Genomic DNA, 23,907 nt, shown 5'->3' with positions numbered 1-23,907 from the left:
GGATGTGTGTGTTGCTGAGCAGTTCTGTCTTGTTGGCTTGTGTTTCTCTTATCTGACGGCTCATGCCCAGAGGGTCAGGGTGCATTGTCTGTACTAATAGGACTGACCCCTCTGATGAGAGACCTAAGACGGGACGCACGCAATGGGACGCTCTAACAAACTTCACGACCTTAGCAAAGGGCAGCAAACCACGTCTGTCATCTGCATCACATTCAGCATTAAGAAGAGCAGAGCATTAAAAAAGTAATCAAAAGACAATCCTAAAAGCTCCTGAGGTTATTTAGGAAATGATTGGTGGTACGGCTGTGTCTAGTGGCATCCTTCTTTATTAGTGTTGCGTGAGAGCTCACAATTAATGAAAACATTTCCATTGGAAATCAAATGGATGTTCCCTCTAGCTGACCTGCCATTTTGTGTCAAATTATATGTTGACTTATACTGTATATACTGTAGTTCAAGTACTGTGACCGGTGGGTGTTGCAGAGATGGGAAGAAACCAAATACAAACACTTCATTACTGTACTTAAGCAGATTTTTCTGGTATTAGTACTTTACTCCACTACTTGTTTTTCTGACAAATTTTTACTTTCAGGGTTCATACACATTTTTACTACATAAATTCCATGACTTTTCTAGGACTTTCAAGTCAATTTTCATACCTAATGTTTCATGTAATGTCTACATATACATAGTAAATCATAAGAAATGTTTCAATTAATACAGCATATCGTAAAACACGCAATTTATTTTTATTTCTATGCAAAATAGATGATGCTTAAACAGCACTAATAATGTGAGAGCATGTTTTGGCCAACAAAATAGAAGTAAAAACAACTAACCTCCATTCCAATATACAAACATCTGTCAAACTAATTTTAGATAATCTTAATAGTTTGTTAAACTAGTAATAGTAGGTAAAACTACTTTTATCATAAAGCTGCGATCACACTGCACTTTTCGTTTCAAAAATGTCTCCTAAATGACTAAATGTAAATGCCATTCCCATGACTTTTCCAAAACCTTGTGGGTTTTTCTGTTTTTCCAAAACCTTTCCAGGCCTGGAAAATACCATGTCAAAATTCCATGACTTTTCTACTTATTATATTTTTAAATCGAGCTCATTACTTTCATTTAATGTGTTTTGTGGCGCGATCTATATTATTTCTTGCTATTATTAACATGTATTGGACTTTATCCATTAAATAAAATATACACAATACTTTAAAAACTAACAAACAAAACAAAAAACAATTACTGAAATCATACACAGTCAGAAACAAAAGGCACACGGTGGTAAAAATTACCTTATGTAAAAGTTGTACCTTATATGGCACAGAAAAGTCCTCTTATGATACTGTTCTGTAGCTTTTATGGTACAACTGAAATGAAGGTACACAATTGTTCTCATAAAAAGGTTCATAAGTGTTGGACAATTCCTCCATTATTACAATATTTATGAAAATAAATATTACTGGAAAGGCAAAGTGATTTATGAATAATTTCCATATAAAAAATGTATAATCATTTAAAAGCATATGTTTAAAGAAACTCATAAACATTAATTATTCAATTCTATAATACAAAACAACAAAACTATAGGTTTTGTAAACTAAACATTTAAGGCATTTTTAATAAACATTTGGTAAGCATTTTCTGAGAAGCACATCTTCATTATTGATATCTGCACCTTTTGGTGTTTGCTTTCCACTACACATGTGAGCTGGCAAAAGTCCTGCATATGCAAAGTGTTCATGCAGACATTTTGGTATTGTAAAACTAATCAAACATTGTGCATATCTAGTTACAGTACTTTTGCATAATTCTATTTCTATTTTAAAAATAAGTAAATTAAATGAACTTTTAAGCGATTACAAGGGCATTGTGTGAAAATCGGAGAAAAATGTTTTATATGGTACATGGGAGAATGTTTCTGTAACATTTTAGTGAAAAGTGTTGTGAAATGTTTGGCAAAAAATTGATCTTTTGATTTATGTTAAATTATTTTTTATTCTTTAATTTTATTGCATTTGCACAAATAGAAACTTATAATAAATTGACACATTTTGGATTTACTGTAGCAAAATGCCTTTAAATAGTTCTTGAAGGAACACATTTGACACTGTTAAGCTACAAAGTGTCTTGTCACTGCAGTGGTACCTTTATGGATCAGATTTGTACCTTTGATGAAGGTACAATATTGTCTCTGCAGATTTTAAAAACCAAAGGTACATTTTGGTTTCCCATGGTACAAATCATGTCCTTAAAGGTACAAACTGCAATGGTACAAATTTTTACTTTGTCTTAAGGTACAATTCTGTTCCATAAAAAGGTACTGCAACAGTGACAAGGGTTTGTAGCTTCTTACATTGTACCATTTATTCTGAGAGTGTATGAGCTGCATGAGTGTTGCTGTTTGCAGAAAATGAAGCAGGTTTAGCATAATGCAAAACATATATATATGTGTTCAAATACATTCATTTTGTTGATTTTATCAAAGAAAAAAAACCTGAAATATGTATAGGATAAAAATAAAGTCTTAAATTTAAGACATTTATGATTTATGAATACACAGGCCTACAGAATTATGTTTTCGAGTATATGAACCATTATGGCAGCAGTTGTTCTTAACAGCTATAAAATTAAGTTTTGTGTCCAGGTGATGATACACAGGGCATCTTTTTAAGCAGTGTTGTTGGACAATATTGTAAAGTGATGTTGCTTGGCTAGTTTGCAGCTGAAAATACAAAAAATAAATAAAATAAACCTAATAACTAAAAATAATACAACTAAAACATGTAGTAGCAATGAATACTTTTTACTTAAGAACATATTTCAGGCCGTACTTCTTTACTTTTAATTGAGTACAAAAGTGTAGTCAGTACTTCAACTTTTACCAGAGTCATTTTAAACATGAGTATCTCTATTTACTTGAGAAAAGAATGTGTGTATTTTTGCCATCTCTGGGTACTTGTGTTTTATTTCAACAACATACATTATGCTTGAGAGCACAACTGAGAATGGCAATAATCCTGAAGGAAAAGGATTTGTAAATTCCGCACAGAGAAAATCCTGTTCTGTGAAAAAAAAATGACTGATGCTCCAGGACTGCTAAATATGATAAAGAGTAAAATCTGAATATCGCTAGACGGCAGATCAGTTGGAAATTATGGAAGTTGTTGTCAGTTTTCTCCAAGAATAAACTGTCATTTAAATAAGAAAGAGTGAAGATCGAATGCAATCCCTGACAAAGACGTTTCGATCATATATAACATGATTATATCACTGCCACAATTGAACGTGGCGTGTGCTGGAACGCTTCTGGAACAGGAGAGGTTTTAGTATCTTATTCTCGATATCTCAATTTTAATGGATCTATTCATTAATATATGTATAGCTATTAGAGCTGACAGCGGATCGATTTGGTTCACTATTCTTTTATAGGATTCTCAAAGGACATCCCCTAATGTATTTTCTGCAAGTCACAGAAGGAAGACAGATTACACCGAAAGGAACCTGACAGAAAAAAAACATAATAATAGGTATTAAAATATACATATATAGGCTAAATATAAAAACATAACAAATAATTAAATATAAACGTTATGGATGCTGAACATATATTATAATATAAAATAATGTAAAATAATGTAAAATAATATAATATAATATAATATAATATAATATAATATAATATAATATAATATAATATAATATAATATAATATAAAATGAATTAACAAAAAATAACAATTAAGGCTCGTACACACCGGGATGCGTTTGCGTTTATCGTCAGCATGTTACGAGACGTTTTTCCACATTCAAACCCAAGTGATTTTCACTGGTGTCACGCAGAAGAGTATGCAAAATCACTCCTTGACATTAGATGGCGCTACACAAATTTAAGCTTCTGACACCCCGCTTATAACACAGAAGAAGAGTAAGAGAGGAAGTTTACATGCTTGTTGTTAAAGTTACTAGTGACTCGAACAAGCATGGATGTTCAAGTAGCAGCTCCAGCTTTAGCGATGAAGAAGTGATTATTATTCACCAGTGCAATAAGCAGCTCCACGTTCATATCGCCTCTGGGCATCTTCTTCAGTGTGCGCTTGCATTGACAGTTTTGCACTTGAGCGCCTCCAACTGCTGTTTACTGTTACTTCAGCAGCTCCGTGCACGAGAACAAGAGTGCCAATCTGACTAGATAAGAAGGTTTTGACGCGGCGCGTTAAGACACTTAAATGCTTGTATTTGTTGTACCAGCTCTGCGATGCACATTCACAACTTCATGCATTGGGTTAAATTAGGCTGTCCAGTGTTCAGTCTGTTACTACCATGGTTGACACCAAGACAGGCAGTGAGGCAGTGTAATACAGAGTGGATCAAAGCGCGTCAAATGATCGGTAATTAAAAGGGGAAAAAAATGAAAAATAGAGTAAACATATATATTTTATATTAGACACATCTGATGCTTGTATTTGCACCAGCTCCATGTCCACAACGTCACGCATTGTGTTAAATTAGTCTTTGCAGTCTCCGTTTTCAGTCCATTGCTTCCATGGTATCTGTTAAGCCGAGAGAACGGAACCAACCCCGTGACATAAGACACAGCGATATTCCAAGATGGCGATGCCCTAGGTCTAAAAGCTATCGTAAAACATGCCGTTTTCTGCTAAATGGTTACATTAATCAAGGTTGTTTAATTTATTTTCATTAAAGTGGAATCCAATGTACAAAATAATGTAAACTTGACTGAGTGCTTCATTTCTCCTTTAATGTACGTTTTGTGTTTATTCTTACTTGCTATATTTTTATTATATTTAAATAAATATTTAAATATTTTCTAGATTTTATACACTTTTATATGAGCCAGTGGAATGAAATTTCATTAATATGGTTATGTGAATGACAATAAAAGCCTTTAACTGTCTACTAACTTATATATAATATAACATGTAAGTAAAATAACGTTAATACAATAAACTTAATGTGATTACTACCTTGACTTTACCAGTAAATGTCATGTCATGTTCATATTTAACAGATAATAATATTGATGTTTGAAGGAAGTTTTCCTGCATTTAAAAGTAATGAAAAGTGTTTATGTTTAAATTCAAGCGCATTCACACAAGGCAGTTTTATGTTCAGTGGGTAGCATGATTGCCTCACAGCAAGAAGGTCGCTGGTTCAAGCCTCGGCTGGGTCAGTTGGCGTTTCTGTGTGGAGTTTGCATGTTCTCCCCGTGTTCGCGTGGGTTTCCTCTGGGTGCTCCGGTTTCCCCCACAAGTCTAAAGACATATAGGTGAATTGAGTAAGCTAAATTGTCCGTAGTGTATGAGTGTGAATGAGTGTATGTGGATGTTTCCCAGGGTTGGGCTGGAAGGGCATCCGCTGCGTAAAACATATACTGGATAAGTTGGCGGTTCATTCCGCTGTGGCGACCCCAGATTAATAAAGGGATTAAGCCAAAAAGAATATGAATTAATGAATGAATGTAAAATTTGTTTAGATAATGCTTACACAGCAGTAATAATGTGAGAGCATGTTTTTGGCCAAGGACAGAAAAGAAGTAAAGACAACTAATCTACAGTTGAAGTCAGAATTATTAAATCCCCTGAATTATTAGCCCCCAGCTTTTATTCTAGCCGAAATAAAACAAATAAGACTTTCTCCAGAAGACAAAATATTATCAGACATACTGTGAACATTTCTTTTCTCTGTTAAACATTATTTGGGAAAAATTTAAAAAAGGAAAAAAAATTCAAAGTGGGTTTAATAATTCTGATTTCAACTGTATATTGAAGTATGTTTGTTAAACTAATTTCCATGACTTGTACAAAACTTTTTCTTTTTCCAAAACTTTTCCAAGCCTGGAAAATGCCATGACAAAATTCCATGAGATTTCCAGGTTTTCCAAGACTCTGTACTCTGTGATCATGTATCTGCTCTGTTGGTTCAGAAACCGAATCAATGGCCTGAACACATCTGTAGTAGTCACTGGATGTCACATTCTAGCAAAACAAATGAATCATTACACCACTAGTTATTCACTGCATCGCCGCAAAGACACATTTCCCAAATGTATAGATCGAAACCTTTAACAATCCAGTTTCTTGCCCTTCCTTGTCAAGCTATTCAGCCATCCATTGCCTCTAAATGACACCATCCTTCAAGATGTGACATTGTAGTGTCCTGGGGAGGCACCGTGGCCTTGCTCTGCATTTTAGACTGTCTCTGGTTCACAGCGCACACATACACAAACTCACACTCATCAGAAGAAAGGAATTACAAACGGGACTGACTATGCCCCAATGTAATTCCTGCTCTGGTTATAGGCAGACTGAGAAGTCAAACGGGAGTCACTGACCTTCTGACATTTATGTACTTGATATATATATATATATATATATATATATATATATATATATATATATATATATATATATATATATATATATATATATATATATATATATAGCACGTAAAAAGTGCTGAGCTGTACATGCAGGCTCATCATCTTCAGCATACTGCATATACTGTAAGACTGTAATGATATAGCAGAGGAAACAGTCTATCAGTGTCTGGCTTTTGGCTAGTGATACAGCCAGTTCCAATTTCTGCACTGCATTGAGCAAGGAAATCTTCATTGTTGTGATAATACTGCTCTGAATGTTTATCTTGGTGGGTTTCCTGCGCTTTAATTGGCTTGTCATGCTGCCCCCAGAGAACAGGCTGAGAAACTGCAGTTTGGGCCTCTGGAATTAGCCAGCACTTCCTGTCTCTCTGTGGGATAGACACACTGCTGCTACTGTAGTGTAAACGTAGACTAATGTGTTTTTATTACTGTTATTTATAGTACTGTTGCGGTGGGCACTAGAGTATCCGTGCTTTCCTCAAGAGGGCTTTTTATTTTCCACATTTAGTTGTTCTCCTAGCCAAATGTTTAATGCATATTTGATTGTGGAGGGCCGTCAGTGAGATTGGTAGTTTAGATCACAATCAGAGGACAGTTAAAGGGATGGTTCATCCAAAAATTTAAATTCTGTCATCGTTTACTCTCCGTTCACATGTTCCAAATGTTCAAACACAATAGAAGATCATTTGAAAAAGTAAAAAAACCTGTAACCACTGACTTCAATAGTGTTTGATTTTCCTATGGAAGTCAATGGTTACAGGTGTTCATCTTTCTTCAAAATATCTTATTTTTTGTTTAACATAGGAAAGAAACTCATAAAGGGTGAGTAAATAGTGAAACTGGAGGGTGAGTAAATAGTGAGTCAATTTTCATTTTCGGGTGAACCATCCCTTTAAAAATTCCCTATATTTTGAGGTCACAGCCTAGTACGAAAACCTAGTACATTTTTTTTGTCAATATATTTATTATTTTTGCATCAACAATTTACAGAATCAATTCAACATAGGGCTGTGCGATTTGGGCAAAATATCTAATTGCGTTTTTTTTTGACAGATTTGATTTGCGTTTTAATTTTGTAGACAAACTTCAACTCAATAATCTGTATCGTAGCCTCTTACTGTTAAAATGCAGTGAGTGTTAGTTTAAAAAAAGAAACTGAAAAGATATTAACTTAGATAAACATTTATTCAAATTTGGTTTTAAATATTTAGAAATGAAACACTCATTTTTCTCTAGAGCCGCCAGTGGTGGAGTACTGAAAAATCATACTCAAGTAAAAGTACAATTATTTGCCTAAACTTGTAGTGCAAGTAGAGTAAAAGTATCCGTCGTGAATATTACTCAAAGTATGAGTAAAAAGTAGCCCTTTCAAAAGTACTCAAGAGTAGTGAGTAGTGAGTATTTTGCTGTAAAAAGCTGATGCATTTACATGTAATTTGTGGATGTGTGTACATTTCTGTAGCATTCTGTAGTGCATTTAGTTATTGCCCAGCAGGCACATAACATCATGAGACCATAATATTAGATTAGATTTAGGTTGTGATATCATGTGACCAAAATTCTATGTCTAGCTAGCATCTAAGGACAATGTTATTTTAATGTCCAATAACAATGTCAAATGATTTTGATATTTGGTTGATTTTAAGTTGTGTTAGAAATAGGGTTGTCACAATACCATTAAATAATCCTATGATACTAAACTAGCTGAAGTATCACGATACCAAGTAGTATTGCGGTACTGTAATTCATAACTCAAGTTAAAGAAAGTTGTCAGAAATACTATATTTTATGTTATAGTAGGCCTATTTGAATGTAATTCATAATTCCCTTTAAGCCCAAAAATATTATTTGCACCCCACTTCACCTAAAATGTATTCATTCTTTATGGTTGTTTTGTAGGTAGGTGACCTACAAAAGTTACAATAAAATAAAGATACAAATTATACCCAATGAAACTTGTTACAAAAGAGCATTTTTCCAACAAAATTAGGCTATATGAAGTGGTCAAAAATAGTTTCAATGTTTCCTGTTGCTATTTTGGGTTTTTCATCTACTTTTTTTCTTCTCAGGTAACAATCCAAAGTAAATCAAAATTTCACTTTGTGAGTCGTTCTTTAAAAGAGATTGTCGTGGTCGCTAATAAATCATATTAACACAGTTAATAATCACATTATACACAGTTTTGCAACCTTAAAGGGCTCCATAGACTATTTAAATAAAATGGTCTATTGTTGTACAAATGTGTGAGCATTTTAGCAACTTTTCTACATGCAACACTATCTATTGTAGATAAACCATTAATGACGATACTACCGTTTACAAACTACAGTGGCACCACCAGTATTTTGGAGCCATAGTATCACGATTCTACCATAGTACCCAAACTGTGCAACCCTAGTTAGAAAGTGACCAAAATTCAACATCGAGCCAACATCTTAAACCAACATCATATTGACGTCAAATACTGACATTTATTCATCAGGTATGGCAACCAAAATCCAACATCTGATAGATGTTATAGTGGTAACGTCCACACAACCTCAAGGTGTAACATCATTAGATGTTGATATTTAGTTGATTTTAGGTTGGATGTTGGACACTGACGTCAGCCTGATGTTGACATCAACCTGATTTTCATTTCCAAACAAAATGACAAACAAACAAACAGTGCAACATTGGGGTACAACGTCAATCTGACGTCATGTTGTTAAGGCCATTTCAGTCATTAAACAGTAAATATCCATCATCTTCTCATCAGTGACATGTATCTAAACAGTCTCTGGGTCAATGCGTGTAAAGATTTTGGACATCTTCTTGGACGCTTTTATTGCTTCCAACTAGTTTGCTGCAGTTATAAATGTCTTAAGATCATTCATTCATTCATTTTCTTTTCGGCTTAGTCCCTTTATTAATCCGGGGTCGCCACAGTGGAGTGAACCGCCAACTTATCCAGCACCCTTTTACAGCACCCTTCCAGCTACAACCCATCTCTGGGAACCCATCGTCACCTGTACCGTATGTCTTTGGACTGTGGGGGAAACCGGAGCACCTGGAGGAAACCCACACGAACGCAGGGAGAACATGCAAACTCCACACAGAAACGGCTCGAACCAGCGACCTTCTTGCTGTGAGGCGACAGCACTACCTACTGCGCCACTGCGTTGCCCTGTCTTGAGATCATTATGAAGCGATTTACCTTTTATGTGCGATTTGATTGGACGGGAATCACTGGACTGATTTTTCGAATTCCCATAGACAAGAAAAAATAAAGTAGTGACTTCAGGTTGAAGGACAGTAGCGCAGTAAAAGTACCGATACAGCACTAAAAATGTACTCAAGGGAAAGTAAAAGTACACATTTTTAAAACTAATTAGTAACGTATTCCTAAGAAAAAACACTCAATTACAGTAACTTGAGTATTTGTAACTTGTGACTTTACACCACTGATAGCCACAAATAAAATGACCTTACCTTTCTGTAAACAAGTTGAACTCAAATGAGGGAGATAGTTTGGGTTATTATAAAACAAAAAATAATAATTATAAATATACAGAACACTCATCAAACTAACATGGCTGAAACAACTCTGAAATTGTACTTTGCTGTTGCTTGCTATTATACTGAGTGCCAATGGCAATACTTTCAGTCAACTTTTTAGCAAGACACTCCTCATATAGCCACTTGTGGTGCTTTTTTAAGGTTGTTGCATTTCCTCATGCTGTGGCAACAATTCTTACAGATTACCTGTTTTTGTTTAGTGTTTGTGACTTTAAAACCAAAATATTCCCATATTATCAATGTACTGTTTTTTTTAATATAATAATTAGTCTATTTATAGTCTAATTATTAGTCTATTAATATTTCGGAAGTGATAGATGCCATCATTCCACTTGTCTGTGCTTTCATGTTTGTTTGTTTTTTATTGTGGGTGTTGGGCATAGTTCAGTTGCACAATTCTGTTTGGGCAGAACGAAAGTGTGCTCACTGAAACGGCGAGTACTGTCACACACAGACGGCAGTCACACATTTCCTCTGGGTAGGGGAAATGAAATAATGCATATATATTTCATATCGCAGCTTCTAGTGATTAGCTAATCTCAACGTTTCAAATTGCGATTGTGATTCGATTTCGATTAATCGCACAGCCCTATTTCAATATACATGTAAACATTCTTTTCTAACCACCCTCCACCCTGAACGTCATGATTTTGCCAAGTACAATACGATCCTGGATCCCCCTATAACTATAAATTATTTCCAAAATCAGAGGGGAATAATAGTTGGATAACAATCATGTAGAAGTGCATAAACCTTGGTCCAGGAACATGTCCTACTTGGAGAACATGCAAACTCTACACAGAAAGGCCAACTGACCAAGCCTGGACTGGAACCAGCGACCTTCTTGCTGTGAGGTGACAGCGCTAACCACTGAGCCAACGTGTCACCCTCTTAATTAGGTTGTGTTAGAAATAATAAAAAAAAAATTATTATTTGACTCCTGCAAGTTTTCAATTATTTGGCAAACCCTATTTAACTGCCAACCGAACTTTCCGGTTTTCACTGACTTAGCACACTTTGAGTCATTCTTAACCCTTTGACAGCAGGTTGTCCAGAAGAAGACCAAAGGGATGATCCTCGCAGTCGTATAGCAAGAGAAGCTGGTCATGCTAAATCGGTGATTTCTAGAAATTGTGTATTTGTAATCATCATTACTTTGCCTGTGATGGTTGGAGCTGGAAGGGCATCCGCTGTGTAAAACATATGCTGGATAAGTTAGCAGTCCATTCCGCTGTGGCACCCCTTGATTAATAAAGGGACTAAGCCGAAGGAAAATTAATGAATGAATAATCATCACTAATACTTTTTTTTTTCTTCACAAAACATGTTTTTGTTTAAGTGCCATGGTTTTGTTTTTTTTAAACACAAAACCACTTATTCAAACTACTTATTTAAAATAAGTTGAACAACACAATTCTTGAGATTTTGTTTGGGACAACATAACATGTTTTATGTTTAATCCACTTCAATTTGTTACGTTAACTTAATCGATTTGTGTTGGGATAACACGAATGAATTGTGTGGAACCCAGCATTGTTTACAGTGTGTTCTGCTAGTATAATACAGCCAAAATCTAAAATTCCTTCAAACATTGAAAGATTGAGATTATGTTATTTCTGACAAACCAGTTTTAATGAATACAGTGGTTTCTTGTTAATCGCGGTAGCTACGTTCCAAAAATAGGATTACAATAGGTGAAATTCGCGAAGTAGCCCGCTTTATTTTTTTTACAATTATTATAGATGTTTTAAGGCTGTAACCCCCCCCCCCCCCCCCCACTACACTATTTTCTCAAATAGGCATTAACACTTTCACACTTTTCTCTCTTGTTTAAACACTCGCATAGCTTCTACCTTCCTTTAGCATGTCCAAAAGTCCAACATTTTGTGTGATGGTTTGAATCTTCCTCTGCCTTATAGGTGCTATGGGTGCCTTTGACAGTGCAGAAAGTTTTGTCAGCATTGTGGGTTTTGCTGGGGAGAACACTTGCAAACACACAGTACAGCACTTCAGAGTCACACTCCTAGCGATCGAAGATTTATGTGAATTTGGCAAGCTGAACGCATTCTGTACGGTACAGGAGACTAGGCATGAAGGAGACTGAGTGACAATGGTCTACAGCCAATCAGGACACAGAACACAATGCACTAAAGACACAGAACACAGAACACAATGCGCTGTAAAAAAAAAATCTGCAAAACTGCAAATAGTGAACCGAGTTATGGTGAGGGACAAATATAGTTTTATTTTTGACTACATTTATGTCCTACTTTGATTTTGATTTATAACTTTAAATATATTGCAGCAACATTTTTATATAGGTAACACATAAATGTTAAGTTTTAGTTAGCAGAATGTCATTTAATGGCTGAGACAAAGGCAAATTGATGTGACATTGATTTATGATAATGTTTTGCAATAAAGTGACACAATAACCAATCAACTGCTATATATTTTATACTGAAACAACTTTTGATTCCTCCTATTGTAAATACAAGATGCGTTTACATCAATTCACTGTGCCCAGGAACAAAGTAATAACTCCTGATTAATTGACTCACAAATGAGACGTGCACAAAATTAAATCATTGAGGCATTAGAATAAATGTTTGGTATTTTATCTTGATTGCTTTGCTTGTATGCAATCACTGCCAAAATGTATCTGCAAACTTTACACAGTCATTCAAATAAAACTCCTTCCCAAAACTAGAGTGTGTGCAGACAGACAGAAGAGGTCTAGAAAGACGACCGACTTCCCCTTGTTGTTCAGTCTGCAGGAATGGAGGAATAGTGTTTCTTTCTCTCCACCAGTCGCTGTACAGCTATAGAGCTGTCTTAGTTTGGGGGGCGGAAATGTTAATGTTGCCATGGAAACCTTAGCTAAAATCTATTTTATGGTACCAGCTCTAGAGTTAAGTGTGTGTGTGTGTGTGTGTGTGTGTATATGAGAAAGAGAATGAGAGGAAGCAGAACTTGCTTGTTGCTTGATTGGAATAATGTCTTTTTTTCTTTTGTAACATTTGTGTTGATGCAGGATAAGCAGTTTCATTTGCATAGAAGTGTTTTCACAGAAGGAAGCAGTGAATGATTATTTTGAAGGCAGTGAACTTAATAGGACTTGATTTTATTATAAGCACTTCATTTTTATAAAAAGGGTTGTTTGTGTTGCATCTAACAGAAGACAATGTTAGCATTCATGAAAGTGACAGCTCACCTATAACGATGAAAATTCTGTCGTAATTAGGGATGCTCATTTCGGTTAATTTTGCCAACCGGCAACTGCCGATCCTTAACTGAATATTAAACGTTAACTGATCAGATCAATATTAAGTTACTATTTAATTGAAAAAAATATTGATGTGTCTATTTTGTGTCTGACACATTAGATACTGCATTTTAAAATACTGATTTATTTTTAACATGTAAAAAACAGCAAACAGAACATGTAAACAACAGAACATCTTCACACACCTGCAGTGTTAAACTAAATAAAAAGAATAAAATAAGAATAAATAAATACAGCCATAGATATTTTTCACCTTAATTACACATGTAGATTACAAAACGAAAACACTGACTGAATCCTTTTTAAGAACCGGCATAGGCTGCTTTTTTCTAGTCATGTTTTTTTCCCTCCGTCAAATAAAAATAACAGGCTAACTCAAATCGATCATGTCACGCAAAATATGCCTTTAATAAACCTCTGTCAACATTTTTAATGGAAGTCATTAGTTTAAAGATTATGTTTTGAGCATCTGATTTTACCTTACAGATTCTGTGCTTTCATTTTCTCCATAACGCTCACGGTTTATGCATGTGCTGCACGTGATGAAAGACAATGACAAGGCGCAAACTGTAAGTTGAATTTTGTAGGCTACTATAGCATATAACTATTATGTTGTTTAAATATGATATTGCATTCATTTGAGTACATGTTTTATAAGCTATAAAATGAAAGCCTCAGTTTGGTGCAAAGTTATCATTATGCAAAATCAACATTTTTTGGGATTTGTTTGATTTGTAGATTATGTAGGCTATTTTAAAAATGAATGTTTTATTAGAACTACTAATAATTTTACAAATGGAAAAAAAAGGTTGGTTTGCTGGTCGTACACTAAATCATCAAAACTATAGCCTATATTTGCTGTGTTTATGAGTCGTGCCAGAGCACGGGATGATAGAGAGAAAACCCAGACACTCTGACTTGTTTCCAAATCAGAGCACATTTCAGAAAATTTTGTTTTGCTGCTTCTTTCTCCAATAATGCAAATAAATGGAGGTGTTTATGACGCGAATCCAGGACAGAGGCCATCAGCATCAGCGCTGGTTTGGCATCAACTCGTCTATGTCAAACTGTGGCCAGCAATATCCTTCTTTCATTTTAATTCTTTGTCAAAATATGCCTGTAGGCTCTAGGTGTGGTTGCAGGTGTTACCATGTAGCGAGTTAACAAATATGTGTTGCACATTTATGCAGCCAAACTTAAAAATAATAATAATTATAATAATAATATTTTTTAATCGTTTAACTTAGGGGTGCAAAAACTTGGTCCTGGAGGGTCGGTGTCCTGGAGAGTTTAGCTCCAACCCTAATCAAAAGACACCTGAACCAGCTAATTTAGCTCTTCCTAGATATACTACAAACTTCCTGGGAGGTGTGTTAAAGCAAGTTGGAGCTAAACTATGCAGGACACCAGCCCTCCAGGACAGAGTTTGGACAACCCTGGTTTAACTGAGAAATCTGTTTGAAATTCTTTCTTCTGATGAACACAAAAGACAATATTTTGAAGATTGTTGGAAACTGGTAGCCACTGACATCCATAGTATTTATTCTATTAATGTCAATGGCAGACAGATTTAATCAGAACAAATAATAATAGGAAAAACATTTGGAACCACTCGAGGATGAGTAAATGGGGAGTACATTTTCTTTCTTTTTTGTAAATATCCATTTAATTTTAATTGTATGACAAAACATGGGTAATTGAGCTTTTTGTGTCATTTTTGTCTTTACATGTTAATTGTTGCCATCACAGATTGTGACAAAGCAAATGACTACAATAATCAATGATGTATCGGTGTCTCATAATTATTCATTAGAGTGCATTTCCTTGTCTTATAAGAAGATGCTTTGCTTAATTATTCCTGACAACATGCATTGATTTCTTATGACAGACATTTCAGAGATTGCGTACAGTAAGTGAGAAACACATTCATGGATTGAAGGAGAGCGTTTGTTTTTGCTTTGTTACAGCTTGTGCATGACAAAGGGATAGTCCACCCAAAAATGAAAATGCTGTCATCTTTTACTCGCACTTCACTTGTTTCAATCCTGTTTCTTCTGTTGAACACAAAAGAAGATACTTTGAAAAATGCTGGAAACTTGTAACCATTGATTACCAAAGTATTTGTTTTTCCTACTATGGAAGTGGATGGTTACAGGTTTTCAGCATTCTTCAAAATATCTTATTTTGTGTTTAACAGAAGAAAGAAACTCCTAAAGGGTTAAGACCAATTGAAGGTGAGTAAATGTTCATTTTTGGGTGAAAGATCTTTTTAAATTCTCATGCGTATATCCCAAGCGGCAACCTCCCGCTCTCTCTCGGGAAGCCAATACGGAAGTAACTGAAACTGCAATTCATCAAAATTCCGCTAGTCCTGGCTCCATAATAGAGCAAGTTGCAATTGAGCCCACTGCTAGAATGGCCAACTTCACAGCAGAAAAAAAGGTGTTTACAGCCTGGTACAAAGAACGATTTTGGTTCATATAGCTATTGTTACCCTCCATGACAACTGTGAGGGGGGTGAATTTTTTTATAACTCATCCATTTCCTTTATTTTAGGTTATAGTAAGTTTGCATAATTAAGGGCGTGGCCACTTGAGTGACAGCTAGGTCTCGCTGGTCGCCGTCACTTCACCTCAGCTGAATCCGGCAGATTAGCCACTGATCTTGGCATATTCATCGTATTTTTGTTCTGTTTTATGTGGCTTTACACAGTCAGCTGCCTTTTGGACTTATTTCTTACAATTATCAGATGATATGGGATGCTGTGTGCACTTAATTGTGCTCACAAACCATTCACGTGGCCTCGTTTCCCATGTGAGTAAAGTTATATACTTGTATACCATCTCTATAAATGTATTTGTTTTATTTAAGATCATTTATCATTAATATTTTTCTTTAGACCCGTAAAGCACTCCAGAATCTGACAGATTGATTAGCTTTAGGCTCTAGATCAGTCATCTGAAGCGTTATCATACAGTGTTATGCTGGATTTCATCAATAGTCTTGTATTTACTTACACAGACTATATCTGAAGTGTTTGGAAGTAATTTGCGTTTTCCTCCTGTAGAAAAACGTCATAAGAACAATGTTTAGTGGCTCAATGTTTTACTACAGTGTTTTTAAAAGTCTAAACACTTTATTGATATAGTGTACAGCCAAGCACATGTGGTCAGAACACAAACGAGTCGCAGGTAATAAAGTATCAAGTGTTTCTCCCAAAGTAAAGTCTGTCTGCTAGGTCTAAGCAAAGTGCCAGCAGGCGTCTGTAGCTCCGCCCACTCTCCGCCTCTTTGCCCTTGTTTGGTATCCCGCCGTGGGTGCGATGACGCGCGAACAAAATGGCGACGGTTGGCCGCGCCTACTTGTAGCTTCTTTTGCAGTGTTCAGAAACCTATGGGTGACGTCACGGATGCTCCGTCCATATATTTTACAGTCTATGGTATATCCTCAAATTTTTACACAAAGGCAATTCGTTCACTTTGTGAATGTGACCAGCTTCTTAATATAGCGGTATATAGATTTATATAGCGGCTAACATGAATGCAACAAAATAAGCATTAAGTTCTGGCAACGGGTTTACATAGATTTTAGATGTAGGTTGCAGATGTGTGTTTAGAGCAGGTTGCAGATGTGTACAGAGTGAGTTTACAGAGCTACTATATTGAGAATAGATGGTGAATTCCAGCAAACTCTGATGCTTTTAACTCAATGAGAGAGAAAAGAATCTGAATGTGAAGTGTTGGTGGTTTAATGCAAGCACTGGGGTTATTTGGCTGGTAATAATGCATTTTTGTTCAGCGTCTAATCAAGCTACAGGTCAAATGTCATGTAAATTAGATTTTTACTTGACAACGTCACATTTTCCTAAAATTGGTGCATGTGCACACACATACTCACTTATTCTCATTTCCTGGTGGGGACTCTCATAGACATAATGTTGCTTCTACCTTACAGACTGTATATTCAATCCCACTACCCCTAAAGCTAACCAGCATTTTTACCTTTTTAAAAATACCTCATTCTGTGTCATTTCTAAGCATGTTTACCCGTGGGTTTCTTAATTTAGGTCCCCAAAGTGACACAAGTCCCCATGAGCCTGTGTGCATTTGGGTTTAAGCCCCCAGCTAGATAAAAAAACAACAACAACAACAACAACAACAACACACATGCAGCTCTGGAAATAATTTGAGAGATCATTTCAAAGTTATTACGGCAGCACGGTGGCGCAGTGGGTAGCACAATTGCCACACAGCAAGAAGGTCGCCGGTTCGAGCCCCGGCTGGGTCAGTTGGCATTTCTGTATGGAGTTTGCATGTTCTCCCTGTGTTCGCTTGGGTTTCCTCGGTTTCCCCGGAGTGGAATAAGTGTGGTATAAGTGAATAGGGTTAGCTAAATTGGCTGTAGTGAATGATATTGTGTATGGGTTGTGTGAATGATAGCGTATGGATGTTTTCCAGTGATGGGTTGCAGCTGTAAGGGTGGTGGTTCATTCCACTGTGGTGACCCCAGATTAATAAAGGAGCTAAAATATGAATGATGACTTCAAAGCTATTATCAGTTCTCTGAATTTGAAAATAATAGGAATGCATTTTAAGTTAAACATTTAATTGTAATTGTATACAACTATTCTATTAGTCCGAAGAATACGTCAAATAGTTCGGACTGCTGAGTGAATCACTGTTACAACCCTCCCTACTCTCCAAGAACTGTACTTATAAAGAGTGAGCAGAAGGGCCGCCAAACTCATTCTGGACCCTGCCTCTTTGAACTTTTACCTTCTGGTTGACGCTACAGAGCACTGTGCACCAGAACAGCCCGACACAGAAACAGTTCTTCTTTCAGGCAATCCATCTCATGAACACTTGATGATAATAATTGTGAAACAAACATCACTGCTTTATACACAAATACACTTACTTATTTATTTAACAACATACTTTATTGCCAATTTGCACATAACAGCCGCACATATAACGTAATATATCTGTAATATACTTGTCAATTGTATATTTGCATTCACTACTTATTTCTTTTTTTTTTTATATTTATTATCTGTTTATTGTCCTTTCTCTGTAATTCTGTTGCACTGTAGAAGCTCTGTCATGAAAACAAATTCCTCGTATGTGTTTACATTCCTGGCAATAAAGCTCTTTCTGAGTCTGATTCTGATTATTTTGAAGATTAATTTGCTGAAAATCACAATATGCCAACGTCAAATATTCCAATTCCATGTATTCAGACAAACTGGAAAAAAATGGTAACACTTTATTTTGATGGTCCATTTGAGTAGACTAGTTTGAGTAGACCAACTAGTAGACTGTTTGCTTAATATCTGTTGATACTGCTCCTTCAATAGACATTTAACTGACTGTAAGAAATAAGAAACTTTGCAAGTACATGTCAACTTACACTAACCCCGACCCTAACGCCAACCTAACAGTCTGCTTATAATCTAATGAGAATTAGTTGGCATGTAGATGCAATGTAACTTAAATTCAACAAACGGACCATCAAAAAGAAAAAAGTTTCACCAAAATAAATAAATAAATAAATAAATAAATAAATAAATAAATAAATAAATAAATTCTACATTTTGACAACAGATTATCAGTAGTTTGTTAAATAAATCCCAAATCAAGACTTTTCTCAGCATACAGTACATTACCTATTAATGGCAAATCTGGAGAACCAATAATAACACAAATGTTAACAGATTTTAATGAGTGGAAGGGACATATTTTTGCAGTGTAATCACAATGGCAAGTGGTGGATCTCATGCAGGATTCTTGTTATGAGAAAAAATATAGAAAAAAAAAAACCCACACACACCAGTTGTCATGGAAACAGCAAAGTTTAAGCCACGGAGCAAGGAAGGTAGATTTCTACACCGTTGAACCCACAACAGTCTTTTTAAACAAAAGCCACTCATTTAATCACATGCTAAAATGACAAATAAAAAATATATAGCACTGTCCACTGGGGGAGCCATAACCCTCGTCAACTACTCCTCCGTCTTTTTCCCCTCCATCACTCACACTCCACCTCTCAAGCTTTATTTTCTCGCTCAGTTACCTGCGTATTGTTTATAGTGATTCCATATTCATTGCAGTGCAGCAGACGCCACGATTGAACTCATGATATCTGTGTGCTCCCTCAGGCTTTGCTATATGCAACATGTGGAGCTCTTAAGTGCTTTCGTGCTCCTGACTGCTGGAGAGAAGGCTGGATCCCCAAGCACAGCTGCTGCCCTCTCTCCTTCTTCCACATGCATTTCCACAAGTTTCTCCCTGTCGCTTAAATAATGCAAATTCCCTCGCCTCAGCTTTAGTACAGTTAACCACAGTGACACCGTGTGTGTGCGTGATATGTGACTGCGCCTTTTTGTTCTGTATGTACTCTCACCTATAGCAATGTAGTATTATATAATTTGATGATGACTTGGGTTCCAGAGATAATTGTGTATATTTAATTGTAACATTACATGTAAATCACTGGAATGTGTCTTGAGAATGTCCAATTTAGTTTTTCTTTACAGTATGCATTATTATTATTATTATTATTATTGACAAATATACAGGGTTCAACGTTAACGTTAATGTTAATTTTTTCTACTGGCCCGATCGGACCAGTGGTTCAGATTTTTACTTGCCCTGCCAAAATTTTCACTGACCCCACCAAAAAAAAAAGAGAAGTTAATAGCTGTTTCTTAGCCACATATTTTAAATAATTAGTCAAAAACCAGACACAATTGTATACATACACATTTTATTCAGCATAACTTTTATTTGAATACTGATGATTTAAAATACAATTGTGATGTAAATAATATATACAGTTAGATCCATAAATATTTGGACATTGACACAATTCTAACATTTTTGGTTCTATACACCAACACGACCAAAACTTAATAGTTTAACTTTACGTTTCAGGGTATTTACATCCAAATCAGGTGAACACTGTGGGAATTAAAACAGTTTGCATATGTGCCTCCCACTTGTCAAGGGTCCAAAAGTAATTGGACAATTGGCTTCCAAGCTGCTCCATGGCCAGGTGTGTGTTATTCCCTCATTATCCTAATTACAACGAGCAGATAAAAGGTCCAGAGTTAATTTTAAGTGTGCTATTTGCATTTGTAATCTGTTACTGTCAACTCTCAAGATGAGATCCAAAGAGCAGTCACTATCAGTCAAGCAAGCCATCATTAGGTTGAAAAGACAAAACAAACCAATCAAAAACATTAGGTGTGGCCAAAACAACGCTCCAGTTACTAAAGTAACCCTCGTTCCCCGAGGGGGGAAACGGAAATGCTATGGTGGAGAATCCACTATAGGGATTTTGTTCAAAAAGCTAATCATCTGAAAGAGTATGTAAACGGGCCAATGAAATGCCAATGAGTTGGCACCGTCAGCTTGCACAGCTGAAGCTTGTTGCAATTGTTAGCAATAAAAGCACAGCGAGAGCAAGGCTGAGGCATCCTTTTTTAGCTGAAGAGACTAATACTCACAGCTAAGGGTCAATCATTATGGCGATGGAACATAGCATTTCCGTTCCCCCCCTAGGGGAAGGAGGGTTACTTTAGTAACCAGAGCGTTCCCCTTCGGATGGGGAACTTCAATTCTATGGTGGAGAATCCACAATGGGAAAATGTCTGAAATGTTTGGAAAAGATTTCAGTGGGACTACTATTTTGCTGTCGAACTCTCAGACAGTTCAGCATTAGCTGAGCACGCTCTCCGGAGAGGCGCGCTGTCATGGTGACCGAGTCCAGCTCCAGCCTGAGAAAGAGATCCTCTGCACGGGGACGAGTTTGCTCTTTTCTCGGTTGACCTGAAGCCCCAACAGGTGGAGGTGACGGAGCACCTTGTCTCTGTGCATAATAAGAGTTTAGGCTGTCACATCTGGGGAAGTGGAAAAGTGCTCTTTCATTTAAGTTTTTGTAAAAAGTGCTGTTGGAAATGGGGCCTGGCCCCTCTTCTCCGGATGGCCTGTCTCAGGCACGCTTCACGGTCCGTTTACCGGACTTAACGGCGCCCTGGGCAGGGGGGTTGCCTGCTTCCGAGGTGCTCCACGCGAGGCGCAGACGGGGCAGCTCTCATAGGTGGGCGCCCGCGGCAAGAAGCAGCCGATGTGGATGGCTCGGTGGGCGGAGCGGGGTAAAAGTTCCGCCAATAGATGACATTACCCATCGCATCTGACTGCTCTCTCACCGCATTGAATTCACCAACAGTGTCGCTGAACAGGCCAGCCTGGGATATGGATGAGTCAAGAAAGCGAACTTTGTCGACTTCGCGCATATCAGCCAGGTTTAGCCAGAGGTGGCGCTCCTGGACCAGTAATGTGGACATCGTCCTCCCCAACGCACACACAGCTGACTTAGTGGTCCAAAGAGCATAGTCGGTTGCGGTGCAGAGCTCGTGTAACAAGCTTGGGTCAGAACCACCCTCGTGTAGCTGGGCCAGCACCTACACCTGGTAGCGCTGGTAGGTGGTAAACAATGTCCAACAATTTATGGACCTAACTGTATATATATATATTTTTTTTTATAAGGAAAATGTGACACCCACATCGTCACCAAATATAAATCAAAGAGGTAAGACTTTCTCATAAACAGCCTTATTTTCAGTTGTCAAGTTTTGTAAAAATCTATCTATTGAATTAATCAATCTATAAAAAACGGCTAGAATTATTAGCTTACATTATAGGGAGAAATAACAGATGAACCGCGACTGCCCTCAGATCATGAAGCAGATCAATGTTAATCTTTCTTTCGAGGTGTAAGTGCAGAAATGAACAAAACAATAGGCGTAATACAAATTATTATATTAATAAAATATGGAAAAATTATCAGATGGTAATTCCTGTCAATTTTTCTTCTCTCTTCATATAGCTGTATATATGGGTTTTACACAACCATAATTTACTGTTATATAACCTGGTCGTTAGTTCATTGGATCATTTTGCTTTCTCACAACAATCTATCCGCTCCAAAATTAGTTTCATTCGAGACAAGACCTCCTCATTCAGGCGATCTCTGACCAATTGGTTGGGATTCTAGCGCGATTTGGGATTCACATATGCCAAACGAATTGCGCTAACTGAGCAAACGAGACAGGTTCCGAGACAAACGTCTAGGTGTGAAAGCACCCTATATTTGCACACAATTGAAAAAGTTGCAGCCAAATTAAACTTCAGTAACAATCTTGTCTACTGTCCAGAGTATCTCGCACGATGGCCCCGGGCCATCGGGCAGTCCTTATTGTCTAGCCCTGCTATATATTGAATATTTGCTGGTATGCTGGTATATTGAGTGCTTTAGGCCTTTCATGTGATGGAACATGCTGAGTGATTCACAAAAACATTCATTCAAATGATTCATTCAAAACATTTGTTTGTTCAAATTTGGATTCAGATTGAACAGATTCTTTCAGGAACTAAACAATTAGTGTTGTTCTGAATTAAGCCATAAAACTGCAGCTAAAATGTGGCTACCTAAGTACTTCTTGTTTGATTATTGTTTTATAACATTTTGTAAACAACCTTGTGTAAGATGACTAAAATATATTTTATAGATTTAAAGGGGACCTATTATGCAAGAGTGACTTTTATAAGGGATTTAATCACGGTTGTGTGGCAACATTGTGTAATTATAACCGGTTTGTAATGGTAAAAATGAATAAATTAAATTTTTTATAACCACATGTCATAAAAACATAAAAACACCTTGATTGACATTCTCTCTTTGTACATGTCATTAGACGGGGAACGTCCCGTCCATTAGTGACGATCTCTCTCTCTCATTAGCATAGACAGCCCAGTGTGAGAAGCAGCCACTTATGAGCAACCACTGCTGCTATGAGCGTAAAAATTTGTAGCTCCGTCCTTTAAAAAAAAATAAATAAATAAAAGCGGGCTCGGAGCACAATCTCATTTGAATTTAAAGTGGCAGTCACCAAAACAGCACAATTTGGATCAAAACCTAAAAGGGGCAATTTCAAAGAGTTATAACAAAAATGTGTGGTGTATTTTGAGCTGAAATATCACATACACACTCTAGGGACGTAAGATACTAATTTTAAATCTTGTAAAAATGGGCATAAGGTCCCCTTTAAAATTCAAAAACATATACAAATATATTTTAAACTTTCATTGATTTGTCGTATCATTCGAACGGTTGGTTTTGTTCATATTTGACCCAACTTTGGGCAACAACATCAATTTTTTTAGAGTGTACTTTTTGGATACCTCAATACCTGTTTCTTCTCTCTATTTTACTTGATAATGTGAGCTTGCACATCAATAAAATAACAATTATAATATCCACAGCCCTATGGTACAGTAATTCATATCAATCAACCTGCATACACCATGAGCCATTCTCAAATTCCATTTCACTTTTGTAATCAAAAAAACTATTTAGTTCTTCAGGAATTGATTGGATCGCTAAAAGGGGTGTTAGAACGCAGACTGGAGTCCTGTGGTTGGAGAAAGAGCGATTTGTGTATGATAATTGAAAGTCATTTCGAGGCAGAGAATCAGAAGACAAAAGGTTATGAAGACAATTGAAATCATTTTAAATATTCAAAATATTATTCATGTTATTCCATCCCTGTGCATGTGTAACAGACATACACCATCATAACCGACAAGGAC

At 36.4% G+C, this 23,907-nt stretch overlaps 1 protein-coding gene across 2 annotated transcripts in view; it reads left to right on the top strand.

Annotated features, from left to right (window-relative positions):
• The window catches only part of kcna4 (potassium voltage-gated channel, shaker-related subfamily, member 4), a 64,881-nt gene that overhangs the window by 13,777 nt on the left and 27,197 nt on the right, over window positions 1–23,907 (top strand). Inside the window, exon 2 of one of the 2 annotated variants that reach the window (XM_056461615.1) lies at window positions 13,742–13,819. The exons of the other annotated variant lie outside the window; for it this stretch is intronic. The gene's annotated coding sequence lies outside the window, so the exon portion shown is untranslated. Of the gene's footprint in view, window positions 1–13,741; window positions 13,820–23,907 lie in introns of those variants that run through there. 2 annotated transcript variants of the gene reach the window in all.

The sequence above is a fragment of the Danio aesculapii genome, chromosome 7 (genome assembly GCF_903798145.1).
Source record: "Danio aesculapii chromosome 7, fDanAes4.1, whole genome shotgun sequence".
Classification (NCBI taxonomy): domain Eukaryota; kingdom Metazoa; phylum Chordata; class Actinopteri; order Cypriniformes; family Danionidae; genus Danio; species Danio aesculapii.
This window is presented reverse-complemented; position numbering and strand designations above follow the sequence as displayed.